The 24511-nt window shown below is 39.6% G+C and overlaps 1 pseudogene; it reads right to left on the reverse strand.

The window, feature by feature from the left end:
- Positions 1–16132: 16132 nt before the first annotated feature.
- On the reverse strand, positions 16133–22920 carry LOC127664120 (sorting nexin-18-like; annotated as a pseudogene).
- Between the last annotated feature and the right edge of the window lie 1591 nt (positions 22921–24511).

Here is a 24511-nt window from a genome sequence, read left to right on the forward strand (position 1 = left end):
CACTATTCAAATTTTCTTCTGAAATACAGTATTTTCTTCTGAAATGCAGTATCATGTGTGGTATCAGACTTTGTCCTTACCCTTAATTATCCATTCATGTTTATGATACTCAGCAAAGCAAGTCTTTGGTTTTGCTCATTTTTTTTTCTTATACTGAAAACAGATTCTTTTCTCATACGTTTAATCATATCCTTATTATAGTTTACCCTCTCTCTACTCCTCTCAGCTCCTCCCCACTGGATCTACTCCATTTCGGTCTCTAATTAGGAAAGAATAGGCTTCCAAAAGACAACCACCAAATAAAATATTTGACAAAATGAAATATAATAAGATGAAGCAAAAACTACCATATCAACCTTGGACACAACAACCCAACAGGAAGAAAAGAATCCTAAGAGCAGGTACCAGAGTCAGAAACCTATTCATTCTCACAGTTAGGAGTCCCATAAAAACACTAAGCTAATAGCAATAGTATATATGCAAAAGACCTCTTGCAGGCATGTGTAGGCCCTGTGCTTCCTGCTTCAGTCTCTGTGAGATTATATGTGCCTTACTTGATTGTTTCCAAGGGCCTTTTCTCATGGTGTCCTCCATGTTCTCTGCACCTGAGAGGAGAGATTCGATGGAGACCTCCAATTAGACACTCTCTCTGCATAATGGCTGTGGGTCTCTGCATCTGTTCCCATATGCTGACAGAAGAAGCCTCTCTGATGATGACTCGACAAGACATTTATCTACAAGTATAGCAGACTATCATTAGAAGTCATTTTATTGATTTTTTTCCAGTAATGTTTGAGTTTACCCCAGATCTCTCCACTATCTAGTTTTTGACTCTTGGTCACTTGAGCTGTGTTGGGTATAGGTTCCTTCTCAAGAAGTGGGTCACCGATCAAATCAGACCTTGATTGTCTACTCCCACAAGTTATATATATATATTTTATAGGCAGGACAGATTATAGGCCAGAGGTTCTGTGGCTGGATTGGTTTTATTTCTCTTTCAGTAGCCTGCAGAACACATTCCCATACCAAAGAGACTAGAACATAGGAGGGAAGATCCCAGATACATACCAGCTTGATTTCTCCATGTTCAATGAGTTGTGCAGGTGTTGTCTGCAGCAATGGGGTCCTGCTGTCAGTTGGTGGAGAGCAACCTTTTGTCTTAGCATTAGCCTGTGTTGTTTGGGGATGTTCATGGGACCCTCTTAGCCAACAGCTCAATTGAATGCAGTCTGGTCCCACCAATAGAAGCTTTGCCTGGCTGCAAAAGATGACCAGTTGAGATTCCATACCACCCATTGCTAGGACTCTTCATTAGGAATAATAGGTGTTACAAGCCAACGGGAACAAGAAACAAGCTGAAGTAGCAATTAAAATACTGTATAAAGTAGACTTTCAAACTAGAGTAATCAAAAGAGATGGAGTAGGACATTTCATACTCATCAAAGGGAAAACTCACCAAGACAAGTCTCGAGTCTGAGCATCTATACCCCAATTACAAGCATACAAATGTTTATTAAAAAAAAAAAAAAACTTTACTAGGTCTCAAAACACACATTGAACCCCACACAATAATAGTGGGATGCTTTAACATACCACTTTCACCAATGGGCACATCATCAAAATAGAAACTAAATGAAGACAAAATGAAATTAACAAAAGTTTTGAACTAAATGGTGTTATCTTCACAATTTCTCACCTAAAACAAAAGAATATACCTTCTTCTCAGCACCTTACACAACCCTTTTCAAAACTGACTATATAAACAAACACAAAATGAACCTCACTAGATACAACATTGATATATCCCCTTGCATTTTATCAAATCACCATGGATAGTAGGTCCTCAACAACAAATGAGAAATCAAAGAGCCCACATGATCATAGAAATTGAACAACTTTCTACTTAGTGATCATTTGATCTGTGAAGAAATGTGAAAAGAAATTAAAGACTTTCTAGAATTCAATGAAAATGAAGGTACAACCTAGTCAAAATTATCAAAAACTATGAAAGCAGTACTAACAGAAAAATTCAAAGCACTAAGTGCCTTCATAATGAAATTGGGGAGAACTACCAAGTTAAGTTCACACCTGAATCTTCTAGAACAAAAAAAGCAAACACATTCAAAGGAAGTGTACACCAGGAAATAGTCAAACTCAGGGTTGAAATTAATCAATTAGAAGCAAAGAGAACAATACAAAGAATCAACAAAACCAAGAATTAGTTGTTTTTAGGACAGGGAAGTATGAAGGGGTTGATTGGGGAACAGGGGGAGGGAAGAGGGCTTATGGGACTTGTCGGGAGGGGGGATCCAGGAAAGGGAAAAATCACTTGAAATGTAAATAAAGAATATAGTACATTTGGTGTTTTGATCATTATGTGACGGGAAGTATTTCTGTTCTGGTCCAGTCTGTTTGGAGTTCTGTAGGCTTCTTGTATATTCATGGGCATCTCTCTCTTTAGGTTAGGGAAGTTTTCTTCCATAATTTTATTGAAGATATTTGCTGGCCCTTTAAGTTGTAAATCTTCACTCTCATCTATGCCTATAATCCTTAGGTTTGGTCTTCTCATTGTTTCCTGGATTTCCTGGATATTTTGGGTTACAAGCTTTTTGCATTTTGCATTTTCTTTAACTGTTGAGTCCATGGTTTCTATGGTATCTTCAGCATCTGAGATTCTTTCTTCTATCTCTTGTATTCTGTTGTTGACAAGGATGTGGAGAAAGAGGAACACTCCTCCACTGCCGGTGGGGCTGTAACATGGTACAACCACTGTGGAAATCAGTCTGGAGGTTCCTCAGAAAACTGGACATGAGACTTCCAGAGGACCCTGCTATACCTCTCCTGGGCATATACCCAAAGGATTCCCCGGCATGCAATAAAGACACATGCTCCATTATGTTCATAGCAGCCTTATTTATAATAGCCAGAAGCTGGAAAGAACCCAGATGTTCCTCAAAGGAGGAATGGATAAAGAAAATATGGTATATTTACACAATGGAATACTACTCAGCAATTAGAAACAACGAATTCACAAAATTTTTAGGCAGATGGTTTGATCTGGAAAATATCATCCTAAGTGAGGTAACCCAATCACAAAAGAATACATATGGAATGCAATCTCTGATAAGTGGATATTAATTATCCCAGAAGCCCTGAATACCCAAGGCACAAATTGCATAACAAATGACTCCCATGAAGAAGTATGGAGAGGGTCCTGATCCTGGAAAGGATCGATCTAGCATTGGAAGGGAATATAAGGACAGAGAAAAAGGAGGGAGGTGATTGGAGAAGGGATGGAGAGAAGAAGGTTTGTGGGACATATGGGGAGGGGGGATCCGGGAAAGGGGAAATCATTTGGAATGTAAACAAAGAATATAGAAAATAAAAATGTTTAAAAAAAAGAAAATGTAGCACTGTTCATAAACAGCACTAATTATATTCTTAGTAGCTATGCTACTTGAGGAATTATCATGATTTTCCAAAACACATTTAAATTATTTGGTAGAATTTGGTTATGCCATTTGCAGGTATACTATGTACTATACAGGATTTTTTCATATAAAAATGTCAGTAGCAATGAGTCATAGGTTCTAGGGGTAACTTCCTTTGGGCTTCAACTGTGATAATTCTGTTTACCTTTTCTGATTTCCTATCTTATTTATAGATGGCTACACACTTACAAGAAGCTTACAGAACACCAAATAGATTGGATCTGAAAAGAAAATTCTTCTGCCAAATAATAATAAAAACACTAACTGTGTAGAACAGAGAAAGAACATTAAAACCTGCAAGCAAAGCAACCTAAAGGCCAAGCTGTCAGTATTACATCTGACTTCCCAAAAAGGCTCTGAAAGAGAAGATCCTGAAAAGATATCATGCAGACCCTGAGAGACTACAGATGCCAGGCTCCCCAAACTCCTAATCATCATAGATGGAGAAACATATATATTCCATAACAAAACCAAATTTAAACATCTTAATACTAATCCAGCCCTACAGAGAGAGAATACTAGAAGGAAAACAAGACACAGAGGATAACTACAGTCAAGAACACAAAAGGAATTAATAGCACACCCAAAAGAAGAGACTCATACACATACCCAGTACCATCTCCAATATTAAAATAGCAGTAACTAACAATCATTGGTCACTCATTTCAGCATCAAGAGACTCATATCACTAATGAAAAGACAGAGGTTAACAAAATGCATTTTTAACAGGATCCATCATTCTGCTGAATACAAGAGACAAGTATCAAAGGTAGATACTATCTCAGAGTAAAGAACTGGTAAAAGGTTTTACAAGCCAACAGGAACAAGAAACAAGCTGGAGTAGCATTTAAAATGTTGTATAAAATAGACTTTCAACCTAAAGTAATCAAAAGAGATAGAGTAGGACATTTCATATTCATCAAAGGGAAAGCTCACCAAGACGAAGTTTCCATTCTGAGCATCTATACCCCAATTACAAGCATACAAATGTTTATTTAAAAAAAACTTAACTAGGTCTCAAAGCACACGTTGAACTCCACATAATAATAGTGGGATGCTTTAACATACCACTTTCATCATGAAAGTTTCACATCATGAAAATAGAAACTAAATGGAGACAAAATGAAATTAACAAAAGTTTTGAACTACATGGTGTTATCTTCACAATTTCTCACCCCCCAAAAAAGAATATACCTTTTTCTCAGCACCTTCCACAACCCTTTTCAAAATTGACTATATAAACAAACATAAAATGAGCCTCACCAGATACAACATTGATATGTCCCCTTGCATTTTATCAAATCACCATGGATAGTAGTCCTCAACAACAGAGAAATCAAAAAGCCCACATACTCATAGATATTGAACAACTTTCTACTTAGTGATCATTTGGTCTGTAAAGAAATGTGAAAAGAAATTAAAGACTTTCTAGAATTCCATGAAAATGAAGGTACAACCTAGCCAAAACTACAAAAAAATATGAAAGCAGTGCTAACAGAAAAATTCAAAGCACTAAGTGCCTTCATAATGAAATTGGGGAGAACTGGGAAGTTCAGGTCACACTTGAAACTTCTAGAACAAAAGAAGCAAACACATTCAAGATTAGTGTACACCAGAAATAGTCAAACTCAGGGTTGGAATTAATCAATTAGAAGCAAAGGGAACAATACAAAGAATCAACAAAACCAAGAATTGCTTGTTTGCAGGACAGGGAAGTGGGAAGGGGTTGATTGGAGAACAGGGGGAGGGAAGAAGGCTTATGGGACTTTTGGGAGGGGAGATCCAGGAAAGGGAAAATCAAATGAAATGTAAACAAAGAATATATCAAATAAAAAAAAAGAATTTGTTGTTTGAGAAAATCAAAAACATAGATAAATACTTAGCCAAATTAGTTAAAGGCTAAGGATACAATAACCAAATTAACAAAATCAGAAATGAAGAGGGAGACATATCAGTAGAAACCAGGGATATTTAAAAAAAATCACAAGGTCTTACTTCAAAAGCCTGTAAATAAAATGGAGGGCTTTCTAGACTTATCTCACTTATAAAAGTTGAACCAAGATCATATAAATTATCTAAACAGTCCCATACCCTTAAGGAAATAGAAGCAATCATTAAAAGCCTCTAAACACAGAAAAGCCCAGATCCAGATTAACATAGTACAAAGTTCTAGACTTTTAAAACTGAGCTAACACCAATACTCTTCAAACTAGTCCACAAACTAGAAACAGAAGAAACTCTAAGTTACTAATTCTATGAAGCCATAGTTAACCTGATGCATAAACCACATGAAGACTCAAAAAGATAAAGAACATCAGACCATTTTTTGCTTATAAATGCCAATGCAATATACACAATAAAATGCTTGCAAATTGAATCCAAGTAGACAGCAAAAACATCATTCAGCACAATCTAGTAGACTTCATTCCATGGATGCTGGGATGGTTCAATATCTGAAAATTCATCAATGTAATATACTATATAAACAAATTCAAAGGAAAAAAACACATGATGATCTCCTTAGATGTTGCAAAAGTCTTCAACAAATTCCAACTCCCCTTCATGTTAAAGGGTTTGGAGATATCAGGAATTCAAAGCACACACTTAAACATAATAAAAGGAATGTACATCAAGGAAATAGTTAACATCAAATTAAGTGGAGAGAAGCTTGAATCAGTCCCAGTAAAATCAGGGACAAGACAAGACTGTCAACTTTTTTTCTATCTACTCAATAGTACTTGGAGTTCTAGCTAGAGCAATAACACAACAAATGTAGATCAAATGGATACAAATTAGAAAGAAAGAAGTCATGTGTAACTATTTGCAGATGACATGATCGTATACATAAGTGACCACCAAAATTCTACCAGGGATGGTCTACAGCTGAAAAACAGCTTCAGCAATGTGACTGGATATAAAATTAACTCTAAGAAATGGCCTTCTTTTATATACATGACAAACAGGCCACGAAAGAGATTAGGGAAACATCACCATTTAGAATAGCCACAAAGTATATAAAATATCTTGGTGGAACTCTGACCAAGCAAGGTTAATGTCTGTATAAGAGGAACTTGTAATCCCTGGACAAAATAACAAGGAAGATATTAGAAGATTGAAAGCTCTACTATGTTCATGTACTGGTTGTATTCATTCTGAAAATGATAATCTTACCAAAAGCTATATACAGATTTAAAGCAATTCCCATCAAAATTGCACAAAATATTTTACAGTCTTTGAAGGAGCAGATTTTAATTTCATATGGAAAACAAAACAAAACAAAACAAACAAACAACCAGCAAACCCCTAAGATAGTCAAAACAGTCCTGAACAATAAAAGAACTTATGGAGGAATCACCATCCCTGACCTCAAGCTGTACTAGGGAGGAATAGTAACAAAAATTGCATGGTATTGATACAGTAACAGAAAGGTTAACCAATGGAACAGAATCAATGACTCAGACATGAACCCACATACTTATAGACATTTGATTTTCAACCAAAAATCCAAAACCTTCAAATAGGATAAAAGAAAATTAAAAGCATCTTCAACAACTTATGCTGGCCTAAGTGGATATTTACCTATTGAAGAATTCAAATAGATCTTTATTTATCACCCTGCACAAAATTCAAATTCAGGTGGATCTATCACCTCAACATAAGACTGGATAAACTAAATATAATACAATATATTGGCCAGAAATTGGAAAAAAACTAGATGTGTCTAAACTGAGGAGTGGATAGGGAAAATGTACATTTACACAATGAAATATTAATCAGCTCTTATAAATGAAGACATCATGAATTTTTCAGGAAATGGTTATAACTAGAACATATCATCTTGAGTATGGTAGCCCAGACCCCAAAGAAAAAACACAGTATGTACACATTGATAAGTGAATATTAGCCAAAAAGTACAGAATACCTATGACACATCCCATAGACCCAATGAAGTTAAATAAAAAATTAAACCTAGGTAAAAATTCTTGGATCCTACACAGAAGGGGTAAAAATAGTCATGGAAGGCAGAGGAAGGCGGAACCTGTGTAGTATAAAGTAGGAGGGGAGATAGTGGGTCACGATCAGGTGTGTGAAGAGCCAGAAAAGGTGCCCAGAGGGCCAGAAGTATGAGTATGAATCTGTAGCTGTGGGGAGGGGGCATGGCCCGGTGATCCTAGCCATCTGAGACCTGGCACTGGGAAAGTTCTCTGGAATGCATGTGGGTAATCTTCGCCAAAATGCCTAAGAGGGAAGACATGGAACCTGAGCATGCCACCTTCTATAGCCATGCAGGGGCCCCAGTGGAAGGATAAGGACCCAAGATTTCAAATGTTTTAACTGTGGTGAGTGGGGCCATCTCAGAAATGACTGTAGAAAAAACCAAAGTAATACCAAAAGGAGGCCTATGCCTTTTGGAATATGTCAAAGGTATGGCCAAGGCCGGCATTTAACTAGGTAGTTGAGCTTAGTACAAGGAGATAAGAATGGATCAATTTGCATTCTCCTGCATGCTGACCTCCAGTTGAACCAGCACCATTTGTTGAAAAGGCTATCTTTTTTCCACTGGATGTTTTCAGCTCCTTTGTCAAAGATCAAGTGACCATAGGTGTGTGGATTCATTTCTGGATCTTCAGTTCTATTCCATTGGTCCTCTTGCCTGTCCCTGTGCCAATACCATGCAGTTATTGCTTTGTAGTATTGCTTGAGGTCTGGGATACTAATTCCCCCAGAAGTTCTTTTACTGTTGAGAATAGTTTTAGCTATCCTGGGTTTTTTGTTATTCCAGATAAATTTGAGAATTGCTTTTTCTAACTCTGTGAAGAACTGAGTTGGGATGTTAATGGGGATTGCATTGAATCTGTATATTGCTTTTGGCAAGATGGCCATTTTAACTATATTAATCTTGCCAATCCACGAGCATGGAAGATTTTTTCCATTTTCTGAGATCTTCTTTGATTTCCTTCTTTAGAGATCTGAAGCTCTTGTCATATAGGTCTTTCACTTGTTTGGTTAGAGTCACCCCCAAGATACTTTACACTGTTTATGGCTATTGTGAAGGGTGTCATTTCCCTAGTTTCTTTCTCAGTCTGATTATCCTTTGAGTATATAAAGGTCACATTTTTAAAACAGTGCAGAAAATCACATACATAAAATAGTAATGTCGAGTCCTTGTGAATTTTAACCATATTTTATCAGCCAATATTCAAGCCAATTGATACAAAATCTTTTGAGGAAGTAACATTTGAATGATGGTTTGAAATTATAATAGAGCTTAATCTGGAAACACACATTCTATCTATTTATATTTTATGTATTATGTTTAAAATTCAGAGTAGCCTTTATTTTCAGGCTTAAGTATGCATAAAGCCCCAATATCTATCTGGATTTATTTCAATTAATTTATTAAAGATTTAATTATCCATGGAGATATATACAAAACATGAAGAAAGATATATAGAAAATTCAGATTGCAACAAAAATGCAATAATACTCCCTCTTTTCTCTACCATTGTAAAAGTTGATATGAAAATAAGTGGTTGCCAAGGTTGGTTTCAAAATGTTTTCATCAAGCATGTATTACATGAGAAAAGTAAAAAATTCTGAAGCCATTTCCTCCACTACCCTGGCTCTAACCCTAAAAATGCCAGGAGGAAACATATATAGCTTGTAAACACAACAAGTAGCAAACTATAAAATAAAGAAACAAAATGAATATTTCTCCGGTGGAAGCAAATAACACCCAAGAGGAGTAGACAGCAGGAAATAATCAAACACAGGGCTGAAATCAGCCACGTAGAAACAAAAAGAACTATACAAAGAATCAAACAAACCAGGAGCTGGTTCTTTGAAAAAAACCAACAAGATAGACAAACCCTTATCTTGGGATTACATTCTGTAATTTTTTTTTTTTTTTTTTTTTTGCCAATATTCACTTTGAGGACTCAAAGGGCAGACCTTAGATGAAATGCCTTAGAGTCAGGGGAGGGAACTTGTTGATCCCATTTCCAGTAGAAAAAAGAGGGCATCAAGTAGAAGGGTGGGGTTGCCATCCAACAGTAAAAAATTCTGACCCAGAAGAGTTCCCATCTGAAAGAACTGCAGGGACAAAAATGGAGAAAATCCTGAGGAAAAGGATGTCTAGTGACAAGCCCAAACTGAGATCCACCCAAGGGGAGTCTGCAACTATTACTCATGCTGAGTTGTGCACAAAAAAGGGGGCCTATCATGACTGCCCTTTGAAAGACCCACCAAGAGGCTGAAAGAGTCAGATGCAGATATTTATTCTGAAGCAATGGAAATAGACTCAAGACCCCATTGGTTGAACTAGAGAAAAGCTGGAAGAAACTGAGGAGGAAGGCAAACCTATTGGAAGACCTGTAGTCTAAACTGACATGGACCCCAGACCTCTCTCAGACACTGAGCCACAAACCAGGCAGCATACACCAGCTGATATGAGGCCCCCAGTACATATACAGCAGAGGACTACCAGGTCTACACTCAGTCAGCCAAGATGCACCTAACCCTAAAGAGACATGAGGCTCCAGGGAATTGGGAGGTCTGGTGGGGTAGAGGTTGGGGGTATCTCCCTCTTGGAGATGGGAGCAAGGAGGAGGTATTGGATGTAGAACAGTCAGAGGCTGGACCAGGAGAGGGATAAAGTCTGGACTATAAAAAAATGATTAAATAGTAATAATAATGATAATAATAATGATGATGATGATAATAATAATAATAATAATTTCATGATATTATTGATAATTTATAATAATTATTGTTATTATAAAACAACTAAGACTAAGATTTAAAAACTGCAAGAAAGAATCAAAACACAACCACTCACTGTACTCACTAGTACACCCCAGATTAATAGATGACAACAAATAGCTTCATGGAAGCTTGTGATTTCCAAGCAGAATATCTTCTTTGTTAACTAGGGGTACCTCTAGTTTATAATTTTCTGCCTCAATTTTGTAAATTTCTGTGACTACACATAGGCATTTGGCAACTTTATATGATAACAAAACAAATACAAAGAAACAAACAAAAATAAAAATTATGTGTATTTAGTCATCACATATAGCAGTTAAAATGATATATTCTGAATATTATATAAATTTTTAATTTCTGTGTGTGCATCTGTGTGTGTTTGTGTGTGTGTGTGTGTGCATCTGTGTGTGTGTGTGTGTGTGTGTTTGCACACATGCTTCTACTTAGTAGCATTTGTCTCTCCTTCCTAGTACAAGGACTTACTGGGGGCATCACATTTGTCAGCAAATGGTTTTAACTTCTAAGCCACCAAACTAGTTCAAGGCTTGTAGCTTTAAAAACCCAGTTGAGGTTCATAAATGGAGCCAGGTCTCACCTCAGGACATTAGTGCACACCTTTAGTAATTCCACCACTTTGGATATAGAGACAGGAGGATTTATAGTTTCATGATAGCTTTGTCTATATAACAAGACCCTTACTCACAACAAAACAAATTATAAATGTCCACCATAGCGGACCACATCCGAGATGTCAGTACGTAATAAGCTGTAACAGGAGGAACACCACAAGTTTCAGACAGCCTGAAGTATCCAATTACTGTATGTCATAAAACTTCCCTTCTCATAAAGTGCCAGACCACTCCTTTTTTACTATTTCTTAAACTTAATTAATGCCCATCCACTTAATTGAGACAGGTAAAACAAATGTCTACAATGAGGAGGCTGTGCCACATAGTTCAGCCTATTTGTCAGTTCCCCACTGGCAGCCTGCTGATCCATGAGATCAGTCCTGCTGTTAACCTTGTCAGAAATTCTAGGAACCCCATTGGAAGATGTTCAACACCCTCCTGAGGAAGATCCCATGGCTTCTCACAAAGATGTAATGCCAAATGGGATTACCTCCGAAAGGTATTATTCATGTACTTTATCATATCCACTTAAATGAAGAGTATCAACAGGGCCCTGCTCAACTTTTCACAAGGTAATTAAAGACCCAAAAGAGTTCTCTCAGCAGATAGGATCTCCTCTCTCTACAGGGCATTCCATCAACAAGACAGAAAGCAAGTCCCTGAGGCTATAGGCACCTTACTGCTGTTCTGTGAAATTCCCACTTTAACAATGGCTCCCTAGGTGGATACAAGAAAAGAAATATCAGAATCATGGAGAGAGGGAAGGAAGAAAATAATGTGGTTTGGAGAACATCTTGAGACTCTTCCTCTTCCTCACTCATATGGATTCGGGTGAGCCTAAATGGAACCTGTGATGCTATTGTCTTTTCATATTCCTATTCTGACTGGATCCTGAGAGGGCTATGGGCATCCCTTTATTCCCTTTGGTCTTTCTTCAAGCATATTCAAAACACAGTATAGAATACAGAAATCATGCTTAGGAGATGGGAAGTTTAAAAAAGTGTGGTTGTATAACATGTGTTCTTTAGCTTGACAAATCTCAGTTTCTTGCTTCCACTCACTCTCCATCCTCAGGTCAATTAGTCAAGAGTCACTATATTTCATAATATAATAGAAATGTTTATGATAATATTAATGTAGGCAGATAATATTTCATATAATTCCACTCCTTTTATGATACATAAGAAATAAAGATATTAAAAAAGAAATAAGAAATAAAATTGACAAAGAAATAAGAAAAAATTGACAAAGAAGGATTGTGTCTTATTTTTGTTATTAGAATGCATGAGTAAATATTTTTGTTTCCTCTTCCTTATACATTTCTGAAACTTGATGAGAGGACTTTAATCTGGAAATCTCTGTCAGGGCTGAGCAAAATGAAAATGAAAATTGTTATGAGATTCTATCCTTCAGTAGTCATAATGTCCAAGATTAGTAAAACAAAAGACAGCAAATGATAGCAAAGATGATGGGAAAAACCAAAGACTTTTGCTGTTGGTTAGAGTGAACACTGGACGAGTCCTTGTGAAATTCATTGTGGTGTTTTCCCAAAAGGAAGAAAGTAAATCAATGTTCCAAAAGATCCAGCTATATCAATATTTGGCATACATGCCATTGACTCTGTATGCTACTACAGATATTTCCTTATATATGTTTATTTCTGTTTTATTTATAATAACTAGAAAATGGAAACTGTCTAGATGTGCATCACCTGACAAACAGGTAGTAACAACATGTCACATTTACACAATCAAACAGCATTCATCCACTAAGAAAAGCAAAATCATGATACTTGCAGATGAATGGGCAGCACTAGGAAAAACTTGAGGAAGGTTGTTGTGATGTTGGCATGAAAATTGCCCAAGGCATCCTGTATGTTTGTGTTTTAGATATGATGGATACAGCCTAATTTATGCTTACACAATGTGGACTTAGAGAAGAAATCCATGCTGTTTTGAGAAAACTATTCTCCTATACAACCATATAACACAATGTCACTAATTAGTGTGGTTGTTACAAGCCAAGGCTTAAGCCAATATATTCCAAAAGGATTGAAAGATAAACAAATTTTGAGTGTGAATTCAATGTATCTCTCTCTTTTAAAATTATCTTTAATCTTCTTTTACTGGGCAGTCTTCATCCCTTTCCTGTTCTTCCTTCCTACAGTTCCTCTTCCCATTCATCCTGAAAGGATAAAAAATACATCCTAACTCTCCAATGACCCAAAAAGGTCAGAAGTTCGAGACCCTGCTCTTTGTTAGAAACTAGGTGAAAGGTCGCATTCCAGAGACTACCCTTAGTTATAATCTAGGCAAGAGGGCCTTGAGTTCCAGAGCTGAAACGGGCATGTGAACAAGCACTCACACACACACACACACACACACACACACAAACACACCCCGAGAATTGCCCTTTTTATGTCTTTAAAGAATTAAAAATGGAAAAAACCTCCCATGCTCATGGATTGGCAGCATTAATATAGTTAAAATGGCCATTTTGCCAAAAGCACTATAAAAATTCAACACAATACCCATCAAAATCTCAACTCAATTCTTCACAGAGTTAGAAAGAGCAATTCTCAAATTCATCTGGAATAACAAAAAAGCCAGGATAGCTAAAACTATTCTCAACAACAAAAGAAATTCTGGGGGAATCAGTATCCCTGACCTCAAGCAATACTACGGAGCAATAGTGTTAAAAACTGCATGGTATTGGTACAGTGGCAGGCAGGAGGATCAATGGAACAGGGTTGAAGATCCAGAAATGAACCCACACACCTATGGCCACTTGATCCTCGACAATGCGGCTGAAATACATCCAATGGAAAAAAGATAGCCTTTTCAACAAATGGTGCTGGTTCAACTGGAGGTCAGCATGCAGAAGAATGGGAATTGATCCATCCTTGTCTCCTTGTACTAAGCTTAACTCCAAATGGATCAAGGAACTCCACATAAAGCCACTCTGAAGCTAATAGAAAAGAAACTGGGGAAGACCCTTGAGGACATAGGTACAGGGGGAAAGTTCCTGAACAGAACAACAATAGCTTATGCTCTAAGATCAAGAATTGACAAATGGGACCTCATAAAATTACAAAGTTTCTGTAAAGCAAAGGACACCATCAAAAGGACAAATCGGCAACCAACAAATTGGGAAAAGATCACCAATCCTACATCAGATAGAGGGCTAATATCCAATATATATAAAGAACTCACAAAGTTAGACTCCAGAAAACCAAACAACCCTATTAGAAAATGGGGTACAGAGTTAAACAAATAATTCTCACCTGAAGAACTTCGGATGGGCTAGAGGCACCTTAAGAAGTGCTCAACATCATTAGTCATCAGGGAAATGCAAATCAAAACAACCCGGAGATTTCACCTTACACCAGTCAGAATGGCTAAGATTAAAATCTCAGGAGACAGCAGTTGTTGGCGAGGATGTGGAGAAGAGGAACACTCCTCCACTGCTGGTGGGGTTGCAAATTGGTACAACCACTCTGGAAATCAGTCTGGCGGTTCCTCAGAAAACTGGGCATGCCTCTTCTGGAAGATCCTGCTATACCACTCCTGGGCATATATCCAGAGGATTCCCTAGCATGTAATAAGGATATATGCTCCACTATGTTCATAGCAGCCCTATTGATAATAGCCAGAAGCTGGAAAGAACCCAGCTATCCCTCAACAGAAGAATGGATGCAAAAAAAAATGTGGTATATACACAATGGAGTACTATTTAGCCATTAGAAACAATGAATTCATGAAATTCTTAGGTAAATGGATGGAGCTGGAGAACATCATACTAAGTGAGGTAACCCAGTCTCAAAAGATTGGTATGCACTCACTAATAAGTGGATATTAGCCTGGAAAACTGGAATACCCAAAACATAATCCACACATCAAATGAGGTACAAGAAGACTGGAGGAGTGGCCCCTGGTTCTGGAAAGACTCGGTATAAGCAGTATAAGGCAAAACCAGAACAGGGAAGTGGAAGGGGTGGGTGGGAGAACAGGGGGAGGGAAGGGAGCTTATGTGACTTTCGGAGAGTGGGGGCCCAGAAAAGGGGAAATCATTTGAAATATAAATAAAAATATATCAAATAAAATAAAAATACATCGTAAAAAAAAAAAAAGAAAAAAAAGAGAGAAGAGACAATATCAAGGTAGAATATTGGACATACCTGGGGGAGTGAGAGAAACACTTATTTCATAAAGCAAAGGGTGCTTCTATAACATTTTGGGAGTTATCTTAGTACAGAATCTGATGGAGATGTTTGGGAAGGAATGGAAATCTAAGGAAAATAAATAACAATTACTTTTACTTCCTGTTCAGGTAAAAGTAAGTGTTAGTGTGGTTATTAACAATCCAGATAGGAGTCACTAGTCAATGAAGTGCCATTTTCTTTTCCTGTAGGCAAGGGAAATGACTCTAATCTCTGAACAAGATTAATTTTTATTAAATACTAATTTTGGTTTTGATCTTTTTGTTTGTTTGATTCTAACCACCAGGAATCCATATGTAATCTATCTTGAGTTGGGCAAATCTTGGGATTTTAGAATATATGGACTCTCTGAGAACTAATTAGATTTAATTTTTAGGAGAACCTGGTTATTTCCTTGACCTCAACATAAATTAGCTACATAAACTTTATTGAATCCTAATAAGTGTGTGTCTTCTTCTATAGGCTTCAAAGATTCCTGTGATTTTTTTCATGCATTAGACTCTAAGGTTCACAGTGCTGATGAAATCTACATGCTGTCCTTTTCACATTCACTTTGAATAGGTTTAAAAAACTAGAAACTGAGAACCTTTGGAGATGTATATATATCCTAATACTTTGGACAAATACTTCTCATATTGTTGCACATATATTATTGTGGTTATCTATCTATCTGTCTATCTATCTCTCTATCTGTTTCTGAAAATATGTTATTCCTTACAATTTTTCAATTACAAAAAATATTTTTGAAGCCACTAAGTCTAAGAAAAGGCAATGTATGTTTCAGTGTGTCAAATGGCATGAGCCTTAGATAATTGACATCACAATTGTCCATCAGTCTGACTACTAAATGAGCCTCAGACCTCAGTAGTTTGTCTACCAACTTTAGTCACCAATTTGATGTTTAATAGGAAGAAGGCAAAATAAAATTTAAATTCTATTGAAAGATTCTCACTTCCAGGCTCCACAGAAAAGGTATTTTTATATCTACTTTGAATCTCAGACTAACCATATCAGGATTTGTTATCTATTTATTCCTCCACAAAATGGATTTCCCACTTCTTGGTCACTTTTTGGGAAAATATTATTTGTTGTTGTAAAAAATGCTGCATCTGTGATTTAAAGTCTCTTACTCTAATTTGATGGAAGTGATGAATCTCGGCCAATGTGGTGAAGGAGATAGTGTTACAGCGGTCTTGAATGACATCAGCTTTTGGACCTCTATCCTCCCTTCTTCCCCGTGTAGCCGACTCTCCTTTCCTTTGGTAAGAGCTCCTTTCTGAACATGGATGATGTCTGGGAAGTTGGCCAGGTGCCCCTGATACAGTGCTAACAGTCCATGACCAGGTCCACGGCCTGCCTGGGCTGCTCAGCGAAGAGATGGCTGATGGCGTCATAGGCGTCTCCAGGGAAAGCAATGGCCTGGTTCAGACCCGCAGACAAGGCCTGCTGATGCAGCTTAAAGGCTTAGCTGCGGCCCAGGAAGGACTGGCCCACCTTCTGATGCTCCTTCTTGAAGCCAGTCACCTGCTTGCGCGCGCGAACTCGTTGGCAGTGTGGTTGAGCTGCAGCGCGCTGTCATCCATCTTGGGGAAGGATTTGAAGCAGTCTTTCTTGCTCTCCACCTCCTGCAGGTCGAGGGCTGCGGCAGGTGGTGTGCTCAGAGTGAGGAAGAAGTTGGAGCCACCATCTCATCCTTCTCAGCCTTCTGCTTACCCTGTTTCCAGGTCTTCTCATCAGTGCTGCTGGGACAGTTCAAGAAATGCTGGAAGACATGGCACTGCGCCAGCACAGGGTGGCTGGCCATGTGGTACATCCAGCAGATCAGACCCTTCCTGCGCTTGGAGATGGAGTCCTCCTCTAAGCGCCTGGTGGCCTGCTTCTCGGGCAGATGGGGCACCGAGATGACTGGAAATTTCTCTGCCAGGCACGCACACAGCCAGTCCAAGTGCTGATAGCACCTGTGCGCGGGCACCTGGGTATGCATGAGCACCAGCTTGTAAGAGATGCAACTCTTCAGTCCTTGAACTTGGTCTGCTCGGTGGGGTCGTAGATGGTGCACTGGAAAGGGTAGGGGTTCTCCTGCCACTCGGGCCGTAGGGACCCAGCACCATGCACAGATTGTCCCCATCCTTCACAAAGCCTGACACCTCTCTCAGCACCAAGGCCTCCCGGCTCGACCTGACCGAGGTGGAGAAGTGATTGAGGTTGAGGCTCACTGTGGTGGAGCTCTTGGCTCCAGACACTTGCTGAGGTGGGGGCGCCGAGACGCCGGGTGATCCCAGCGACAGGTCCCAGCGTGTGGACAGAGGTACCCGCTGGCCGCGCTGCCGCCCGCCGCTGCCGAGCCTGCAAGGTCTGGGTATGCGCCGCTGCCCAGTGCACCTGGCTTGTCGGCCACCGTGGAGCTGTCGTCCCACTCGTCCTCCCAGTCATCATCACTGCCTAGGCTGGCCTGGTGACCCTGGAGGAGCTGCTGGGGCGACGGCTGTAGGGCGCCCTGCTGGAAGGAAGCTGGCGATGCCAGCTGCCAGGAGCTGGAAGGTGGCGGGCGGCAGGGCGGGCAGAGGCTCAAAGCCGCCGGGCGGCGCATTGGCGGAGCGGGCGGAGCTCCCTGGCTGCCTTGGGCCGGTGGGCCAGGCTCGGACGTGCAAATCACCTGTACGGAGGAGGTCAGGAAGAGACCGCGGTGGCCATGGCTGCTGATCCATTCGAGCCAGCCCTCCAAGTCCTGCTCACTGCACAAGCTCAACACCTCCTGCTCCTGCAGTGAGATCTCAACAGGGTTCTTGAACTTAAAGCTTTAGAGCGCCAGGGCAAGCAGCACCACCTTCCCAAGCCCCGTGCCCCGAGTTCGGGCCAGTCAGAGGGCCCAGTGGTCACTATCCGCGTCCCTGAACACAAAGGGAGCTTGGAAGGAGCTTAGAAGGAGCTTGGAAGGCAGCACAAGGTCCGCTTCCTGCTCTGCTCTCGCCCTCCCTGCAGATCTGCTCTGCTAGCAGGAGCTACTGCTGCACAGGCCCCTTCTGGCCAGGGTGGGGCCCGGGCCTCCCCACAAGGTTTTCTTACCACTGGCCCTTTACATGTCTGTGCCTAGATGAGTACAGAAAGTGAATCTCTAAGTGTCCTTGTTGCAATGCTTACATTCCATTCCACATCTGTCCCAGACACACACTTTTTCTTCACTTCTCCTATTAGATCCTTCCCTATTATTCTCACCTCTCCTTGCTTGTTGGTCTAAGTGAAGACACAGATTAGGTCTTTTCATATCACAGCTGGCCCTGTACACAAAGACACAACCCAATCCCCAGACCGACTTGCTGCTGGCCAATGCAGAGTTGTAAGTGAGGTGTTACTATCAGTACAGGACTAGGCTGAGGGGCCAGGTCATCACTTGTAAATGTTCCTAGATCAAAACATGAGGAGGACACAAAGCATTCTAATCTCCAATGCTCTGTAGAGTAGAAATTAATTTATGGACAGTGGGTGAGGCTCCAGACATGGCTCAGTACTGAAAAAAACATCTCATTCAATCGGAACTTATTTGATCTCAGCACCTATATGTTTGCACATAAGTTCTCTACTCAATTTCTAATTTCCATGGGTGACCTTGGTTCTAATAATGAATTCATATACCTACATATCGACCAAAAATTCACATGCACAAAGTCTTCTGAAAAAAATAGAAATCCATGAACATAGAACTCTGTAACCGTGTACCAGCTCATGAGCCTGCCTGGGTCTCCTCAGTCTTGATGCATGTACCTAAGGGGAGGTGGGGTGGGGGATCAGGCAGAGAACCCATGGGGAAGTAGAGAGTGTGGAGTTCTAGGGGAAGCTTAAAGTCCCTGAAAATCCCAAGACAGCAAGAGATGGAGAATATGGAATATTTTAGCCTGGTGTATATGGACTTCCTACTCAGCCATTAGCTCTCCTTGATTTGAATCAGAGAAAGAATAATAGTATTTATGTTGTAGACTCTGAATGTGTTTTCTGAGGAGACCTCATGGCTACAAGTTGAGAACCTGTTGGAGATAATAAAAGATAGAAAATCTTGCCAATTTTCCTATTGTTTAGCGTCCTGAGCATAGGCCCCTCAGGAGTTGCTCTAGGAGTTTAGTGTGACTGGGATAAACTACATATATATGTTTTGGGCTGAGTTAAATGCCAAATTTAAACAGTGCCTGAAGGAACATGGGATGCGGAAATTCAGCAATGAAGAAGGAACAAATGTTCTGAACTTCATGATAGTTTAGGTAGAAAGTTGCTAATATCTTTCCTTTCTTTTTCACTAAAGTTCAAGGTAATCAGATAAGTCACCCAGAAGACAAAAAGTATGCTATTCTGCCTTACATCTCAAGTCCTGCTTCTTGGGATAGAGAGAGAAGTACACGAAGACATCTAGCCAGTTTGGATTACATAGTTAGACCTGATCGCAAGTAAAGCCAATTCTAGAGAGGAGAGAAGGGCTGTGCTGATATGTTGGTGATTCTCCATCCACAAGCAAAGAACCTCTCAGGTGATTTCATTAACACACTTAAAGAGCAGTTTATCCTCCTTGCTGCTGACATTTTCCTGTTAGCATAGTAAGAGGCATTTTTAGTCTATGAGGTATCAGGTACAGTGACCTGTCTGAATGACAATCATGCATTTTTGAGGTAGGATATCCATATAAGGCAGGCTGGCCACATGATTTTCTTGCCTCAGGTTCAGTGAGCTTTGAGTGACAGTGATGTTGATGTTCTATTTAGGCCAGGGTTACTGATATAGCATGCTCAAGTTCTGGAGAACCAAACTCCACACATCACCAATATAGCTGCCATAAGCTAAAAGATACTAAATAGTTTAAAGACACAGGTGACAAGAAAGACTCATTGATCACAAGCTCTGTTGCTGTGATCTCTTAGGCGACTTACCTTTAAATGGTCAAGAGAGATTCAGAGGGAGCAGCGGGATGAAGTTCTCCACAGACTGACTGGAGCCACCTGAGGAGACAGAGATTCTAAGATGAATGAGGGAAGTGGCATGCCTGTCACTTACTGTTGAGTGCCTCTCCCCTCTGCATTGTGAGAGCACTATGCATCTATCTCCATCTGTGACATGGCTTTCTAGATAGACATACCAGGCTGAAAGACTGGCCACCACACTGGTCCTGCAGTTGGCATCCCAGGACCCTTACAGATTTTATCCAGAGATATCTGAAAGAGAGAACATGATTGGACAGCTGTTAGGGTCCCACACATTTTGTTTGAAGTCCAGGAAAAGGAGGAAGCAGTGGATGCCACAGTTATTTATCATGAACTAACACACAAGTCTGGTTTCATGGTGACTCACGGCGGTTTCTCAAGAGTACAGTAGAGAAAATAGCTATACAATTGTAAACAACCATTTTGCAGTATGTGTGTCTACATGTGCCTCTCTGTCACGGGAGGTTTCTCCAATTGTGTGTGATACATGAGTATGTACAGAGATTAGGGTCTCCATGAGTGAGAGATTATGCTTGTAGATGTGAGCATTCATACATGTGTACTTAGTCCTGTGTGGGCTTTCTCTGCCTTTATGCATACAGCACAATGAATAAATCAAAGACTTTGATCTCAGGGGCTCTATTGCTGCCCTGAAGCCTGTTACCAAGGCTCAAAGGGTATTTGAGCAAGAGAAAGATGTGGGAAGGCTGGACTATACTTGTCAGGCAGGAAGGTCAATTGAGTTTGGAAGAGGGATGGAAGCTTCTCTGGATTCCCCTATTTAGGAAACCATGAAATTATCTATCAGTTTAATCATCCAAACACCCAAGAAGCTGCATCACATACTGTTTTGCAGGTGTGTATTGTTGTGAGCATAGGTGAAAGCAGGGCTTTTCACAGAGCAGCTTACAGCATAAATAAAACATAGATTTCTGGATAGATCAAAGCTGTAGGCATTTTGATGGGATAGCTCATTTCAACTTACTTCAGGTTGTACAACAATCTACCTACCCATTTGGTTCTCGCTGTTTACAGCTCTGTTCCCTATCTTCTGCTTCCATCAGTATCTTTTCATACTCCTGCATCTGCTTTTGTCCCATCTGTCTGTCTCGTGCCCTGGTCAACCCCAGTAGTTTTGACCTTTCTATTGGCTGTCAGATATTGGTAATTAGCAATCAGCAGTAAGGCAGTGCCAGAATATCTATTGGATTGCCACCAGGCAATGACATTCATATTTTGAGCAACTATAGATCAGCAAATTTTAAAATCTAAAACACAGTGATGGTTCAGAAATGACAGCATCAAACTCCTGCCATCACTTAGCTCTTTGTCACTACAGATTTAACAATTGAAAATACAGAGATGCACCTTCATCTCTGTAAGGAATGTCACCTGAACAGTGGTGGATATGTGCACACAGCATGCAAATGTAGAGGTCAGAAGACAATTTCAGATGTTGCTTTATGTTACCTTCCACTTTCATAGTTGTGAGCCAGCTTATGAGGTACTAGAAACTAAAGTTGGATCTTCTGCAAGAGCAGTACATGCTCTTAATCACTAAAGCATCTCTCTAACTCTCATCTAAGATACTTAGCATTTATTGGCTTGTTTGTTTGATATGGATCACTAAAGGGATAAAGGTTTGGAGGCCAGCAGATAATTTCAGGAAGGGAGTTCTCTTTTAGATCTGTATATTTAATTTGAGAATGAAACTTAGGTTACCAAACAGAAAAGCTCAACAAAGTAAGACTTCGCAAACAGACAGAAGGAAAGAGCACAAGAGAAGACACAAGAAACTGAGACATATTTTTATACATTCAGGAGTCCTATAAAAATACTAAACTGAAAGACAGGTTTGGGGAAGACTTGTTTGCACACCCTAGTACACCCTATGTTTGCTGCCTCACTGTCTGTGTATACAAATAAGCTTTGATCAGTTGACTTAGAAGGCTTTGTTCTCCTTGTGTCTAGTCTATCCTATGGAAAGTATATTATTTATTCTTATTTTACTACTTCAGGATTTCCTGAACTCTGAGGAGAGGTATTTAATTGAAGTATCTCATATCGAGTGGTGTGCTGCTCTCTCTCTCTCTCTCTCTCTCTCTTTTCTCTGTGTGTGTCTGTCTGTTTGTTGGTCTTTCTGTATGTATCTCTGTCTCTCTATCTCATAATGTCTGATTGTTTGTATTTGTTCCCATCAGATACATGAAAAACCTCCTCTGATGGCTAAATGAGGCACTGATTTATGAGTATATCAGAGTATCACAAGAACCAACTAAATTGTTACATTTATTTATATATGCATGTATTTTTAGATCTGTAGGATTGATATTATTTAAGTATTTTGAATATCTAGTTTCTGTTCTTGGCCACTCAAGCAGTGTCAGATATGTGTGTAAATCCGTTGAGGCACAGGAGTGGCAAAACTCTCCTGAGCACCTCCAACTGCCAATTTCTATGCAGAGAACACTCTAACTGCCATCCAGGCAGGCCTCAGACTTCCCCATCCACACTCCATCCTTACAGAGTAGCCCAAGCACACATGTTGAAATCCCACCAATTCCTATCTTCAAAGATTTGTGCCCAACCCCAAGAACAGGGATATATCCCTGTCTTCTACTCAGTTTGTTGCTGGCTTTCATCTGAGCAGAGGCAGCCAGCCCAGTAGAAGTTAACTTTGGTTCTTCCTCCCAGCCCCATGCTCCCAGGAATAAGACTCAAACTCAACATATATTTACAAATACTCTAGTCATATAGTTAGACCAATTTCTGACTTTATCATAACAAAAATTAACCCATTTATTCTAATTCATATTCTGCTGTGTGTCTGGTTACCTTTGCTCAGATACCATGGGCCTGTCTTGTCACATATTCTCAGGTGAATCTTCCAATCAGCACTGTCCCAAAATACTTTCTGCTTCCGGTATGTCCCACCTCCTACAGTCTGCCTAAACTATTGGCCAGCAGAATTTAATTGACAGGTGTCTGATCTATACAAACAGAAGATATTCTCTCCACATACCTCTCTGGGTTTTCCCCTCCCAACAAATCTGTTGTGTGAGATTTCTCTGGCTGTTTGACTCTGTAGTATTCCTTGTCTTCTGATTGCCAGAGTACTTTTCTATCCTTGTTGTAACATGTACAGAGCATCCCATCTTATATGACATGGCCTGAACTCAGATGGTTTGTTTACTCCCACATCTTTTGTGTCACCATTACAGTAGCACATTTTGCAGTCAGGATTTTAAAAATATTTTTTAACATTTTTGTTCTTTGAGCATAAGTGTTTTGTATGAATGTGTGTGCGCACCATGTATGTCTATCAGCTATAGAAGTCAGAAGGTCATTTCCAAGACCCTTGGAAATGCAGGAAGTTAGAGGCAGTTGTGGGCCATCCTATGAGAGCTGGAGACCAAACCTAGGTCATCTAGACAAACAGCCAATGCTCTTAATCACTGAGTCAAGCTCCCAACCTGACACTATTTTCTTTCTGTATCAACTGGAAGATACGTGAGGCATAAGAAATCATATTTTCATTTAAACAGAATATCTGTTCTTTCCTGTGCTGGACCTTACAGATTAAAAAAAAATGGGTATATGGGTTGCCTAAAATGAGGAGTCATGATAACATCCTTAGGAGAATATGATATTCAGCTATACTACGGTTGCTCTTTTTACTCTGTGTTATATATCACTGACTGATTTTAGTGAATAGCTCACTCCGTAAAGATTTGCTAATTTTTGCTGATTAGGAGAAACAGAAATAATAATACATTAAGATGTGTTTGAAAGATATTTATTATGAATTGGAAAATGGTTTCAGGATACCATTATCATTAAATTATTCTTGGCTCCAAAATGACGAATGCAACAATTTCCTTCCCTTGATGCCACGGTTTATGGTTTTTCTAATGTAAGAAAACATAACTATCTTCACTAAGTGTAGGATCCAGAATATCAGCTGCCAATCAGGAAGGAACTACTTCATAAGCACTATATCTTGCTTATGATTAGAGTGATTGATTTCAGGGCTGAGACTGTTGGGAGCACATTTACATAGCATGTATTCCACTTTTTTTTTTTTTTGAGGTTCTTAAACAAATTCTTTTCAGTAGCTGATAAAGTCAGTTTCCTGTGGATTGACAGGAATTACATAGAAGCAAGCAATTTCATTCTCCTCAAATGTAGCAATAATTTTAATCTGTACATTCATAAAACAAACAGTGCAATTATAAAACTGTGCAGGTGACATGCATACATTAATGTGCAGTGGGGATGGGGAGGACATAAGCATCTCCAACATTCCTTACTGCTGTTCTTTTCTAGGTCTTTAGGTAAAAAGGCCGAGTCAGGGGACTTCATCTGGAATGCTGAAATCAAAGGTGAACTGCCTGAAGGCTGCACATTCGTTATCACAGAGAGAATGGAAACGGCCTCCTAGAG

Source organism: Apodemus sylvaticus, chromosome 13, assembly GCF_947179515.1.
Source record: "Apodemus sylvaticus chromosome 13, mApoSyl1.1, whole genome shotgun sequence".
In the NCBI taxonomy this organism is placed as follows: domain Eukaryota; kingdom Metazoa; phylum Chordata; class Mammalia; order Rodentia; family Muridae; genus Apodemus; species Apodemus sylvaticus.